Source organism: Erinaceus europaeus, chromosome 5 (assembly GCF_950295315.1).
Source record: "Erinaceus europaeus chromosome 5, mEriEur2.1, whole genome shotgun sequence".
NCBI classification, from domain to species: Eukaryota; Metazoa; Chordata; class Mammalia; order Eulipotyphla; family Erinaceidae; genus Erinaceus; species Erinaceus europaeus.
This window is the reverse complement of record NC_080166.1, coordinates 89,337,686-89,353,092: the sequence shown is the minus strand read 5'-3', so window position 1 is coordinate 89,353,092 and position 15,407 is coordinate 89,337,686.

Below are 15,407 nucleotides of genomic sequence, written 5' to 3'. Positions count from 1 at the left end.
TGTCACTGGTTTTTATACATTGATTTTGTAGCCTGATACCTTGCTATATTGCCTAATAACTTCCAGTAATTTTCTACTGGATTGTTTTGGTTTTCCTATGTATACTATCATATCATCTGCAAATAGTGAGAGCTTGACTTCTTCCCTTCCAATCTGTATTCCTTTGATTTCTTTCTCTTGCCTGATTGCTATGGCAAGAATGTCCAATACTATGTTGAAGAGTAACGGTGACAGTGGACAGCCCTGTCTAGTCCCTGATCTGAGGGGGAATGCTTTCAGCTTCTGTCCATTGAGTATGATGTTGGCTGTAGGTTTGCTATATATAGACTCCACTATCTTGAGGAATTTCCCATCTATTCCCATTTTTTGTAGAGTTTTGAGCATGAATGGGTGTTGGATTTTGTCAAAGGCTTTCTCTGCATCTATTGAGATAATCATGTGGTTTTTGGCTTTGCTTTTATTGATGTGGTGAATGACATTGATTGACTTACGGATGTTGAACCAGCCTTGCATTCCTGGGATGAATCCCACTTGGTGGTGATGAATAATCTTTTTGATATGTTGCTGTATCCGGTTGGCCAAGATCTTGTTTAATATTTTGGCATCTATGTTCATCAGAGATATTGGTCTGTAGTTTTCCTTTTTTGTTCTGTCCCTATCAGCTTTTGGTATCAGGGTGATGTTGGCTTCATAGAAGGTGGAAGAGAGTATTCCTGTTTCTTCAATCTTATGGAAAAGCTTAAGAAGTATGGGTACTAACTGTTTCCTGAAAGTTTTGTAGAATTCGTTTGTGAAGCCATCTGGTCCAGGACTTTTGTTGTTGGGGAGATTCTTAATAATGGTTTCAATTTCTTTGTCTGTGATTGGTGCATTTAGATTTTGTAGTTCTTCTTGGTTCAGTTTTGGAAGGGCATATGCTTCTAGGAATTGTTCCATTTCTTCCAGATTCTCTAGCTTGGTGGCGTATAGTTCTTTATAGAAGTTTCGCAGGATTCTCTGGATTTCTGTGGTGTCAGTTGTGATATCTCCTCCATCGTTTACAATTCTATTAATTTGAGTCTTCTCTCTTTTTTGTTTGGTGAGTCTGGTTAGGGGTTTGTCAATTTTGTTTAATCTTTCAAAGAACCAACATTTGGCTTCATTGATGTTTTGTATGGTTCTTTTATTTTCGATGTTGTTTATTTCTTCTCGAACTTTAGTGATTTCTGTCCTTCTGGTTGCTTTAGGGTTCCTTTGTTCCTCTTCCTCTAAGTCCTTGAGGTGTGCAGTAAGGTCGTTCATTTGAGCTTCTTCTTGGTGTTTAATATGTGATTGTATGGCTATAAGTTTCCCTCTCAGTACTGCTTTAGCTGTGTTCGAAGTTCATTCTTTCCTCTTTTCTTTTTCTTCATGGGGGAGCAGATTAATGGTTTACAGTCAACAGTAAAACACAGTAGTTTGTACATGTGTAACATTTCTTAGTTTTCAACATAACAATTCAGCCCTTACTAGGTCCACCTCTGCCATCATATTCCAGGACCTGAACCTTAACCCCCCAACTCCAAAGTCTCTTATTTTAGTGCATTACACCAACCCCGGTCCAAATTCTGCTTTGTGTTTTCTTATTTTTCATCCTCGTCTTTTTATTACTATTATTATTAATGATTTAATAATGATTAATGGGGGCTGGACAGTAGCACAGAGGGTTAAGTGCACAGGGCACAAAGTGCAAGGGCCAGCCTAAGGATTCCAGTTCAATCCCCTAGCTCTCCACCTGCAGAGGAGTCGCTTCACAAGTGGTGAAGCAGGTCTGCAGGTGTCTATCTTTCCTCCTCTTTGTCTTCCCATCCTCTCTCTATTTCTCTCTGACAACAACAACAACAACAGCTATAACAACAATAACAACGACAACTACAAGGGCAAAAAAAATGTGAAAAATGGCCTCCAGGAGCAGTGGATTCATAGTGCTGGCACCAAGCACCAGCGATAACCCTGGAGGCAAAAAAATAAATAAAAATTTTTTTTTAAATGATTGACAAGATTGTGAGATAAGAGGGGCACAACTCCATATAATTCCCACCATCAGAGTGTTATATCCCATCCCCTCCACTGGCAGGTTCCCTATTCTATCCCCCCTCTGGGAAGTTCTTTCTTTCGTTTCTTTTCTTTCTTTTTTTTTTTTCTCCAGGGTTATCGCTGGAGCTCGGTGTCTGCACTATGAATCCACTGCTCCTGGAGGCCATTTTTCCCATTTTGTTGGCCTTGTTGCTATTGCTACTTTTGTTGTTGGATAGGACAGAGAGAAATCGAGACAGGAGGGCAAGACAGAGAGGGGGAGATAAAGATAGGCACCTGCAGACCCACTTCACAGCCTGTGAAGCGACCCCCCTGCAGGTGGGGAGCTGAGAGGGCTCAAAGCAGGATCTTTAAGCCAGTCCCTGCTCTTTGCCATGTGCGCTTAACCCACTGCACTACCACCCGGCCCCCAAGTTCTTTCTTTTTTATCTACTGTTTTTTTTTTCCTCTGAATGGTATATTTGTTACCCTCATCTCTTCAAGGGTAGCTCCTTGATTTTCACATCTCAGCTTACATCTCATGTCCTTGAGATTATTACTATTGCCATAACTAAAGTGCATGTTTTTCATAACCTGGACTCTGCCTCATGCACTCATTCAATAAATAGACACCAAGCCTCAACTGCAGATGAGGTACTGGAAGGTACAATATTGAGCAAACCAGAAGGGAAAAAGTATTCCTGTTTGGGGGGAGGGGGGCTGGGGAAGAATGTGGTAAAATGGATTGTCAAGTGCTAAAAACTAAATAAGCAAATAAAACGTATATCCTAAGATAATATAAACCATGTTAGGAGTTTACAGGAGACTAAAGGGGCTATGAAAGAAAGTGGAAGAAAAGGAAAGGAAAGGAAAGGAAAGGAAAGGAAAGGAAAGGAAAGGAAAGGAAAGGAAAGGAAAGGAAAGGAAAGGAAAGGAAAGGAAAGGAAAGGAAAGGAAAGGGGAGTCAAGGGGAAGGGAGGAAAGAGGAGAGGATGGAGTAGGTTGTCATTTTACATGGGAGCAAGGAGTAAGAATGAATTCCGTGCAGAGAAATCAGTGATAAAAGCCAAAGGAGAGAGGGAGAAAGGAATGGAGGGAGGGAAGGAAAGGAAGAGGGCCCTTCCCACCCTCCTTAGAAGAACTTCAATGTATAATGGAAGCTGAAAGTAGGCAGCCCAACCTAGTCTCCAGGGGTTAGAAGGATGGGTACACATGGGGCAGTCCTCAGAAGAAGGAATACCTAAGGTATTACAGGATTTTGTCAAGAGGTAAGGGCAAGAAAGACAATTTTTTTTTTTTAAGTCAGAGTAGACATCTCACATACCTAATGGCAGGAAATCTTTGGGGCAGGAATGTCCATGTGTGATAGAATCAGCTATGTGCTGGGGAATGTCTCCAGGGAATCACCTGTCACATGACTTTCTAAAGGTCACACATTCAAACTACACCATTTACACCCCAGTGACACTCTTTTTCAAATCATGTCTCCACAACCTTTCCTTACTTTCTATCATTTCCTATTTCTTTATCTAACAGATATAATTAGGGCAGAGCACTTATTATTAAGTTTCATCACAAATGATGTAGAAGATACTATTTCTGTCAAATGCTATAAATGTCTTAACATTCAGACTGTGTTTAGAACTTTATTGAAGTAATTTCTACATCAGCCTCCTGAAGACGGGGTTTCAGCTGCACAGTGTGCAGTCTAAATTTGACAAAGGTTATTCCTTACACTTTCTGCAGAGCATTATAATCATATATTCCAATAATACATTTCAGAGAGATGAAGTGGTTGTTTTGTATAAATAGATCATATATCTTCCAGCTGGAATAAAATGAGATTTTGAAAACAAAGTTATTGTATTGCTAAATGGGACATAGAAAAGACATTCTCCTCAGAATGTTTGTTATGAATTTAAACAGAAAATATTTTCATGGGAACAGCAATAATAACTTACGAACAATTCTATTTCACCAAGGTTTTTTTTTAATGAATCAATATTTTTGGTTGTGAAGGACATTCTTTTAGTTTGATATGTTAATGTTCCATAAAATATCTTGGAGTTGAAATACTGCATCACTCATGACTTTCATTTTGCCTAGCAAGGCCAAATCATGTTAATTTTGTGAAAACCACACATCTGTTTCATTATGGAAGATCACTACTTGTAACTTGCTAAAAATATATACAAGAGGAAAAAAAAATGTTTCTCAAAGGCTACAATGATACACTTTAGTACTACTACAAAGAAACTATGGTCCATAAATTGAGTAAATCACCAATCAAATTGGCAACTGATAATATTGATGTCTGTTTTTCATAGAGAGAAGCTCTTTGTTTCTGTTGGACATATTTGCAGGAAGTGAAGTAATGCTTAATTTTCCCTTAGGAAAGTAAGCCTGGGGCATGCTCAGAAAAGGCTGATAGAGCCATTGTCAGAAGGGAGAGGGAGGTGGCAAGTAGTATGATGAAGCCAAGATAAGACTAGACTAAACTTAAAGGCAGATGAGCATGAATGCTCAAAGTCGGTTAAGCTTTTATAGAAGAAAAGGCTTCAGTATGTGGTTTCAAGAGTAATAAATCATTATTGATAATATAGGTCTTCCTTCTTCTCTCCTTCTGGATCTTCATATAAAATTTGACTCTGGAAAAAAAGAAGGGACACTCAAAAGTAGTAATAGGTATAAGTGTGACTTAGGATGATAAGGCAGGACCATTGGAAAAATGGGCCAAATTACATGTAGATGGATAGAGAGTTATAGAAATAATAATCAACCCATATCCGTGCCCTTTGGAGAACCACAGCAGTTTCCAATGGAAGGAATGAGGACATGGAACCCTGGTGGTGCTAACGGTGTGGAATTATACCTCTGTTATCCTATGGTTTTGTAAATCAATAATAAGTCACTAATTTAAAAAAAAAATGGTGTATTGTACCAAAGTAAAACACTGGGGGTGGGAGGAGTTCAGGTCCTGGAACATGATGGCAGAGGAGGAAGTTGAATTGTCATTTGGAAAACTGAGAAATGTTACACATGTACAAACTAGTGTATTCTACTTTTGACTGTAAACCATTAATCCCCAATGAAGAAAAAAATAAAATTAAAATATAACACTTTAAAAAAAAAAAAAGGACCTCTTCCCAGGCTTGCAAAATAGCTTATTTGGATAGTGTGTCTGCTCTGGCATTCATACAGCCCAGCTCTGAGCCTGACACCACTACACTGTAGGTGTTGTAGTCTTGATAGGTAGATAGACAGGCAAGCAGACAGGCAGACAGGCAGACAAGCAGACAGGCAGACAGACATCTCTGAAAATGATGGCCTGGAGCAACAAAGATCCAGTGACAACAAAAAGTTATCTCTTGCCTTATGCCCTCTCCTCAAATGTTTTTCAGATACTTCCCCTGTCATGTCTCTCCCTCACATTCTGTCTCTCCACCTGAGTGAAAGTCACCCTGAGAGTGATAAAATGTGACTGCAAAAATCAACCAATAAATAAATACTTCCCTGTGTTGGTTGTGAAACATGGACAGAATTAAAAGCACTTAAAATATTGACAGGGTGTCTCTATTAATGTCTATATTCAAAGTCATGTGTTTAAGGTCACAGTCATTTTGCTTAAGACTGAAGTTCTCATTCTCTCCTGATGTTATGGTTCTTAAAGTGTGGAAAGAAGTAATTATATTCCTTGAATGTTCTAATCATTTCTCTTTTATCAATGAAGCAACTTGGGAGTTACTAGAAATTCCTGGAGCAGTTGGTAGAGGCAGGGGGTTAAGTCAGAGGCAGAGCACAGGATTTGCACACAATAGATAACAGGTTTAATAAGTCCCTAGCACCATAAATGCCAGAGCTGAGCAATGCTCTAGTCTCTCCTTCCCTCTCTCACTCCCTCCCTTCCCTGCTCACTCCTTCCCTCAGAAAAATAAAATAATTAATCTTAATAGTGACTCTCTAAAAGAGATATAGCAGTCATTGCATGTTTCATATTTAAAGGAGGATAATTAGATTTTAGAGAGAACCTGTGGAAAAGCCCAGATCAAACTCCAGAAGGCTCACAGTGACATCTGTAGCATGAGGTCTAAATAATATCCTATGATTTCTATCATGTCTGGCAAGTATGACCTTCTTAAACTCATTTATCTATAGCCAACAATTTGTCTGCTTTATATCTTTTTTTAATATATTTTATTTATTTATTTATTTTTATTGTTATTAATGCCATTGTTGTTGGATAGAACAGAGAGAAATGGAGAGAGGAGGGGAAGACAGAGAGGGGGAGAGAAAAACAGACACCTGCAGACCTGCTTCACCGCCTGTGAAGTGACCCCCCTGCAGGTGGGGAGCCCGGAGCTCAAACTGGGCTTTATATCTTAACTCTTTTTCAGCCACCAGGTTCCAGATGCTAACATGAGGCCAACCAGACTTCCCTGGGCAGACAACCCCACCAATGTGTCCTGGAGCCCCACTTCCCCAGAGCCACACCCCACTAGGGAAAGAGAGAGACAGGCTAGGAGTATGGATCGACCTGTCAACGCCCATGTTCAGTGGGGAAGCAATTAAAGAAGCCAGACCTTCCACCTTCTGTACCCCATAATGACCCTGGGTCCATGCTCCCAGAGGGATAAAGAATAGGAAAGCTATCAAGGGAGGGGATGGGATACAGAGTTCTGGTGGTGGGAATTGTGTGGAACTGTACCACTCTTATCCATGGTCTTGTCAATATTTCCATTTTATAAATAAAAATTATATACATTTAAAAAATCATTTATCTAAACATCTATACAAAATTGATATAGATATAAAAAAGAAGTAAATAAATAAATAAATAAACCAATAAAACAGTGGGCCAAACGAAACAGTTTTCTAAAGAAAAGATACACATGACCCACATACACATGAAGAAATGTTCCACTTCACTCATTAGAGAAATGCAAATTAGGGGTCGGGCCATGGTGCACCAGGTTAACCAAGTGCACATCGTACTAGGTGCAAGGACCTGCACAAGGATCCAGTTTCCAGCCCCCAGCTTCCCACCTGCACGGGGGTCACTTCACAAACTATGACATGGGTCTGAAGGTGTCTTTCTCTTCCCCTCTGTACTCCCCTCCCCTCTCAATTTCTCTGTCCAATCCAAAAAAACAAAAAGAGAGAAAGAGAGACATCGAAAAAAATGGCTGCCAGGAGCTGTGGATTCATAGTGCAAGAACAGAGCCCCAGCAATCACCCTGGAAACAGAGAGAGATGTAAATTAAAACTAGGACAGAGGGTAGATAGCACAGTGGTTATGCAAACAGACTCTCATGCCTGAGGCTCCATGAAGTCTCAGGTTCAATCCCTGAACCACGATAAGCCAGAGCTGAGTAGTGCTCTGGTTAAATTAAAAAAAAAAAAAAAAAATCAGGAATCAGGCGGGGTTAAGTGCATGTGGCACGAAGCGCACGGACCAGTTTAAGGATCCCAGTTCCAGCCCCCAGCTCCCCACCTGTAGGGGAGTCACTTCACAGGCAGTGAAGCAGGTCTGCGGGTTTCTACCTTTCTGTCCTCCTCTCTGTCTTCCCTTCTCTCCATTTCTCTCTGTCCTATCTAACAATGACGACAACAAGAATAACTACAACAATAAAACAAGGGCAACAATAGGGAATGAATAAATAAATATTTTTAAAAATCAAATTAAAACTACACTGTGATTCCATCTCACACCTGTGAGAATGACTCATATCAACAACAAATCAGGAAATGATAGATGATAACAAGGTTGTGGAGAAAAAGGAACTATGCTTGTGGAAAGGCAAACTGGTGCAGCCCCTTTGGAAGACTGTATGAAGAGTCTTTAAACAAATAAAAATGGAATTACCTTATGATCCAGCAAACCACTCCTAGGCATTTAACCCAAGACACTCTAACAATAATTCAAAGGGACATAATGTACCTGTACGTGGATAGCTGCATTATTCACAATAGCCAAAGACTGAAGCAGCCTAAATGCCCACCAACAGATGACTGGCTAAAGAAGTTATGGGATATATATATATTCATTCCAGGAATACTACTCTGCAATGAAAAAAGATTATTATTGTGTCCTTTGGGGTGACATGGGCAAAACTAGAAGTAATTATGCTTAGCAAAATAAGGAAGGAAACAAAAGACAACTACTGGATGTCTTCACTCATGTATAGAATCTAAAGAACTGATATACATGAACTTGGAAAATAAAGGGCGAAATAAGCAAGCAAACTGTTTCTAAGACTTGTGAGAAATAAAGTGGTTATCTTTGGGAGGTGGGAGGGTGTGGACACAGAACTTTAGTGGTAAGTGTGGTGTAGAACTATACACTGTAATCTTACAATCTTGTAACCTACTACTAGTTACTAATAGAAAATTAAAGGAGGGCGCAGAGGGTTAAGCGCATGTGGCACGAAGCGCAAGGACAGGCTTAAGATCCCCGTTCAAGCCCCTCTCTCTACACAACAGTTCTATTAAAGATGCTGCCTGGAATACCCTGTTCCTGAATGTACCTAACTTTGTCATAAGTATATAATTGACACCAAGAAGGTATTTTGAATGAATTAATAAGCATTCTTGAATTGGCTTTTTTCTGTCTGTACTGTGGATCAATCTAACAACTGTATAAATATAAATAATGTATCTTACTAATTCCATACTGATGAACAACTAGTTTGTTTTAAATATTTTGCTATTATCTACCACACAGAAACACTTATTTTTGTTCCCATATTTTTCTCAGTTTGTGCAAATGCTTCAGTGTTTTGCTAGGTTTTTGTTTGTTTTCTTTTGTTTGTTTTAGTGGGAAAGAAAGGAGAGAGGTTAAGAGAACCAGAGCATCACTTTGGCACATGTAATGCCAAGGATAAAACTTAGGACCTCACACTTGAGAATCCAACACTTTACCCACTGCACCAACCTCTTGGATCTCTGCAAATGTGTGTGTATGTGTTTCATTTTTTGTTTTTCCCTCCAGGGTTACTGCTGGGACTCAGTGCCCGCACTACAAATCCTCTGCCCCTGTGGTTTGTTGTTGTTGTTTTGTTTTTTATAGGACAGAGAGAAGTTGAAAGGGGAGGGGGAAATTGAGAGAGGGAGAGAAAGAAAGACACCTGCAGACCTGCTTCACCGCTTGTGAAGTAACTCCCCTGCAGGTGGGGAGCGGTGGGGGGGGGGGGGGGGAGGGCTCAAACTAGGCTCCTTGCGCTGGCCCTTGGGTTTCATACTTTGTGAGCTTAACCCGGTACATTGCCACTTGGCCCCTCTCTGTAAATGTTTCTATGGGATCAATAAAAATATCACTTTAAAAATTTCAGTAGGTACTACCAAATAAGTGATAGGGATTTTTATCTTTATTTTTAGGGATTTTTTTTTAAATAATCTCTAGGAAATGGGAAAGACACACCACAACACTGAGGCTTCCACGAGTGCTATCGGGGCCTGGCTCTGAACCAAGTCAGGTACATGCAAAGCACGGAACTAGTCGAATACAGTTACTTTTTAACTCTTTCTTTGGTATGTCAGTACCATAATGTGATTGGTTATTTTTCCCATACTTATAGATTTTCCCCACTAGATATTTCTTGTAAAAATTAATAATCCCTACAGTGAAGGAAACATAACTGTAACTATAAAAATAAGCACTATATCAACTTTCTATTTTATCATGTCAGCAAAATTCAACAGTGACAATTAATAGCTTGTCACATGATCCCAGGACATGCTCGATCTTACGGAAAACAATGTTGGAGACACTTTTTTACAAGAAGTCTACAGAAGAATTTAAATATTTTCAATAGTCCACTATGGTTCTCAATTCTGGGTGTCATTATACTATCCAGTCATTAGTGAACAGTATTTAAATGATTTGGAAAGACTTATAGTCTGTAAATCAGATTTGTCTAGCTTTTTATAATTACCTCTGAAACTGACTGAATAAGAAAAGAAATTCTATTGCTTAAAGAATTAACAAAACTGACTCCATTATCTTGCCCAATTAACTCTTCTTGTTTCTACTGTGGAGGAAAGAGCCTTAAGGGCTTTGTCAATCAGGTTTAAAACTCCCAGGTAATTCTCATTTAAAGTATTCAAAAGAAAAATTAAGCCTCAGTATGGCCTCATGTTTGTCCTGCTGGGAGAGCCAGCACTCTCAGATTTCAATTTTTCAGTCTCTTTTTATGAAAGGTGTTTTGAAATATCAGGGTAATATAATCTTTTATGATTGGATTAATCTCAACTTTTAAAGGAAGTTCTCTCTTTGTTCAAGTTGGCTCCTAGTGCCAAAATGCTAATTGTAACACCTTAGCTCTAAGCAGTCCACCTGTTGATAGATCATGTGTTTGACACACAAATGGATGAGCACCACCACAGTGACCGGGCATTTGTGGTAATGAACATTATCACTCATACTGCAAATCTGGAATCAACGGTAAGTTCCAGTTAACTGGTTATTTGCTACTTCACAAAGCAGATAGAAAAAAATATATATATGAGCAATGTTTCTGAATGCTTGGTTCCTACCAGAGATAGATTTATATATTTTTTCAGTTTTCTCCAAAACAGTTTAACAGAACTCTAGCCTCACCCATTCCCCAATGATAGTAAATACTGAATCTAGGTAATGGCATGTGAAACACTGAATCTGAATCCCTCCCTTGAAACATCAAGAGTAGAAAATGTACACATATCTGGGAAAATGTAGCACATTTCCTCTCATTTATAGTCACTAAAATGCCCTACCTGTAGGTAGAAACTGGCTTGGCTCACTTCACTGTAAAGCTAGGGTGGTCTCTCTAAACATATGATTGTATCGCTAGCTTTTTTTGTGAGGATGTAAACCCAAAGTACTAATGACCAACCGTCAACAGATTTGGATCTGCTGTTCCTTGAGAGAGTAGAATTATCTTCTCTCTGGATATTTGGTAGGATATAAGCTTGAATTCTCGGTCAGACAATGCTTTTGAAAAACTCCCACATGTTCTCTGGGGCCTTTTTCCCCAGTGGATACGCTAATCTTTGTTCTGCCTGTCTCCATTTTTCAGTACTGCTCCTTAGGCTTTCCCTTTCCCCCTCTCTACAGCCCCAATGTTTGGCAGATGTGTGGAGTAAGAAAAATATTCCTGCTAGAGTGATCCCAGGCCTCTGGGGTTGTATCCCATCCCCACCCTCTACCAGTACAAAGCCCAGTGTCAGCCTCTCCCCTCCACTCCAAGTTGACAAACGGCTAAAAGGAGCCACAGAGATGATGTAGCCTCTTTGATTATTCCTTCCCTAAAGTCTTAGTTCATCTGTTCTCATTCCCTCAGCAGCATCAGATACCTTCAAGAAGATGATTTTTAGGGCAGGGGTAGATAGCATAATGGTTATGCAAAGAGACTCTCATGATTGAGGCTCTGAAGTCCCAGGTTCAATCCCCTGTACCACCATAAGCCAGAGTTGAGCAGTACTTGGGTTAAAAGTAATAATAAAATTAAAAAGAAGATGATTTTTAGCTCCCTTTTCTCAATGTTCTCTGGAGGAACCAAAGATTACTGCAAGCTACTCCCTCCCATCTAGAAACAGAATTTTTTTTTTTTTTTTACTCACAAGTGACTTAGCTATAAGGCATATACTTTGAAAAAATATTTTATTTACTTTTAGTTTCTAATGAGAGATGAAGAGAGAAAGATGCAGAGAAATGGAGAGGCATGGTCTGGGAGGTGGTGCAGTGGATAAAGTGTTAAGACTCTCAAGCATGAGGTTCTGAGTTCAACCCCAACTGCACATGTACCAGAATATCTGGTTCTCTCTCTCTCTCTCTCTCTCTCTCTCTCTCCTCCTATCTTCCTCATTAATAAATAAATAAATAAAAATCTTGAAAGAAAAGAAGGAAGAGAGAAAGAAAGGGCAGAACACTGACCAGCTCTGGCTTATAGTGGTGTTCGGGACTGAACCTGAAAGCTCAGTGCCTCAGGCAAAAACATATTCTTATTAATAATAAGTAGGTATGGTCTATCGAGAGGTATAATGGCTAAAGCATTGGACATGAGAACATGAAGCCCTGAATTCAATTCCCACAATCGCATGTGCCAGAGTGAGGCTATGGTTCATGTTCTCTCTCTGTGGGTGTGTCTCTCTCTTTCTCTCTCATTAATAAATGAAACTTTCCAAAAATAATAATAAGGGGAGGCAGATGGTGGTTCACCTAAGTTAGCTCACATAGTGCTATGCGAAAAACCTGCACAAGAGCCTGGGCTCCAGCCCCTACTCCCCACCTGCAGGGCGTATGCTTCACAAGTGGTGAAACAAGTCCACAGGTGTCTTTCTCCCTCTCTTTTTTAAAAATTGTCTTTATTTATTTATTGGCTAGAGACAGAAATTGAGAGGGAAGGGGTAATAGAGATATAGAGAGACAGAGACACCAGCACCACTGCTTCGCCACTCACAAAGCTTTCCCTCGGCAGGTGGGGACTGGGGGCTTGAGCCTGGGTCCTTGTGCATTGTAGCATGTGTACTCAACCAGGTGCGCCACTACCCGGCCCCTCTCTCTCCCTCTCTATCCCCATCCCTTCTCAGTTTCTCACTGTCCTATCCTTTAAAATGTTTTTAATTTCTTTTTTAAAAGAGGAAAAAAATAGCCGCCAGGAGCCATTGTTTTGTAGTGCCAGCACACAGCCCCAGAGACATCTCTGGAGGCAAATAGTAATAATAGGGAAGAGGAGGATAAGGAGGAGGAATATATGTTTTTTTAAATCTTCCTCTGGTATACTAGAACAAAAAATTATAATTGACATTTATTTAAAAACTTTATTGGAAGTCTGGCAAAATAACTCACTTGGATAGTGCACTGTTTTGTCATATGCATGAACCAGGTTCAAGTCCAGACCCCACTTCACTGGAGGAACTTTCAGTGCTATGCTCTCTTTCATTGTCTCTCTCTCTCTCTCTGTCTCTTTCTCTCTAAAGAAAAAAAAAAGTCAACCTAGAACAGTGAAGCCTGAAAAATGACCAAAACAACAAGTTATTGGGCATGTGAGATGATGCAGATCTGGACTTAACATGTCTGAGGTTCCAGAGGGCTGCAGGTTCAGTCCCCAAAACTATCAAGTGGCAGAGCTGAATACTTTGGCCAGCAGGCAATCTCTCTCTCTCTCTCTCTCTCTCTCTCTCTCTCTCTCTCTCTCCCTCTCTCTCTCTGTCTCTCTCTCCCCCCCCCCATTCTCTACCTCTCATGAAACTAAGTAGCACATTGGATGAAGTGTTGAGTGCTCAAGCATAAAATGATACTCAGCCTTTCTATTTCATAAATAGTCTTTTTAAAAAAATAAATAACAATAACCTATTTTTTAAACTTATTCATTCAATGCTAGAAGAAGTCACCAAATTGAAATAGTTCAAGATTGTCTTGTCCTTATTTGATTTTATTTTTATTTCTTAGGTCTATATATGCCTAATAACAAAATGGGAGTGAATTTCTAGTAACTCCAAAATTCCACACAGATAGTAAGGTGCAAGTATGGCCAATCCCAATAGTCCAGAACTTTCTAGTATTTAAAGACTCCCCCACAAGATGTTGGGAATCTGCTACAACTATATATATATATATATATATATATATATATAGAGAGAGAGAGAGAGAGAGAGAGAGGGAGAGAATTTCCTCCCTTCCTTCCTTCCATAATGATCCTGGGTCCATAGTCCCAGAGGGATAAAGAACAGGAAAGCTTCCAATGGAAGGGGTGAAATGCAGAACTCTGGTGGTAGGAAATGTGTGGAATTGTACCCCTCTTATCCAACAGACTTGTTGATCATAATTAAATCAATAAAAAAAGTTTTTAAAGATACCACAAGGTACTTGATCAAATATTTTCTTCTTAGACTTAGATACCCTCCTCACCTACTCCCTATTTCACTTTCCTTATCACTCTTAAGTCCAACCATATCAAATAAAGTAAAGACTACAAAAGCTGGATATGGACAAGAGACTGGCACACTCTGATGATGGTCCTTTCAGTCACTATCAGGCCACCCCATCATCTGGAAGGAAGCTGGGTCAACATATTCTGCCACTTGAGGAAGACTGGTCCCGAAATCAGTGCAGCCTACAATGTTCCTAGCTATAAGCATGGAATGCAAGTTCAAAATGACAGCGATGCAGAGGTTATACAGGTTCTGCTCTGCCCTTATCCAGCTTTCTAGTCCTATCCTCAACCCTGACACCGTCTTCCCAGACAAAACTCCTAAGCCTACCTGCATGTTAGCTGTTGGGCTCAGTCAAAAATTAATAACCTAAAATAAGACTTCCCAGTTCCTTCCAACACAAAGACCCCAAATGTCATCTGCTATACTAGGTTCCTGATTATTAAACAAATTGTTCTATTTTTTTTTTTTAACCTCCAGGGTTATTGCCAGGGCTCGCACCACAAATCCACTGCTCCTGGAGGCCATTTTTCCCTTTTGTTACCCTGTTTGTTTTACCATTGTTGTGGTTATTATTATCATTGTTACTGATGTTGTTGTTGTTGAATAGGACAGAGAGAAATGGAGAGAGGAGGGGATGAGAGAGAGGAGGAGAGAAAGACAGATAACAGCAGACTTGCTTCACGCCTGTGAAGTGAGGCCCCGCAGGTGGGGGGCCAGGAGCTCCAACAGGAATCCTGCCACTGGTCCGCGTGTTGTGCCACATGCACTTAACCCACTGTGCTACCGCCTGACCCCCTTGTTCTGCTTTTTATCTTAATTCTTTTCAGCCACCAAGCTGCAGATGCTACCATCACACCAACCTGAGTTCCCTGGGCAGAGCACCTCAACAAGGTACTCTGGAACCCCACCTCCTCAAAGCCCTACCCCACTGGGGAAAGATAGAAACAGGCTGGGGGTATGGATCAGCCTGTCAACACCCAAGCAATTACAGAAGCCAAACCTCCCACTTTCTACTCCCCACAAAGGTCCGGGAGTCGGGCGGTAGTGCAACGGGTTAAGCTCACATGGCCCAAAGAACAAGGACCCATATAAGGATCTGGGCTCCAGACCCCTGTTCCCCACCTTCCGGGGAGTCGCTTCACAGGCAGTGAAGCAAGTCTACAGGTGTCTTTCTCTCCCCCTCTCTGTCTTCCTCTCCTCTCTCCATTTCTCTCTGTCCTATCCAACAATGATGATAATAATAATAACTACAACAGTAAAACAACAAGGACAACAAAAGGGAATAAATAATAAATATTAAATATATATATATATATATTTGGTCCATACTCCCAGAGGGATAAACAATAAGGAAACCTCCAATGGAGGGAAGTGGATATGGAACTCTGGTAGTGGGAATTGTATGGAATTATACGCCTCTTACACCACAATCTTGTCAATCATTGTTAAATCACTAATAA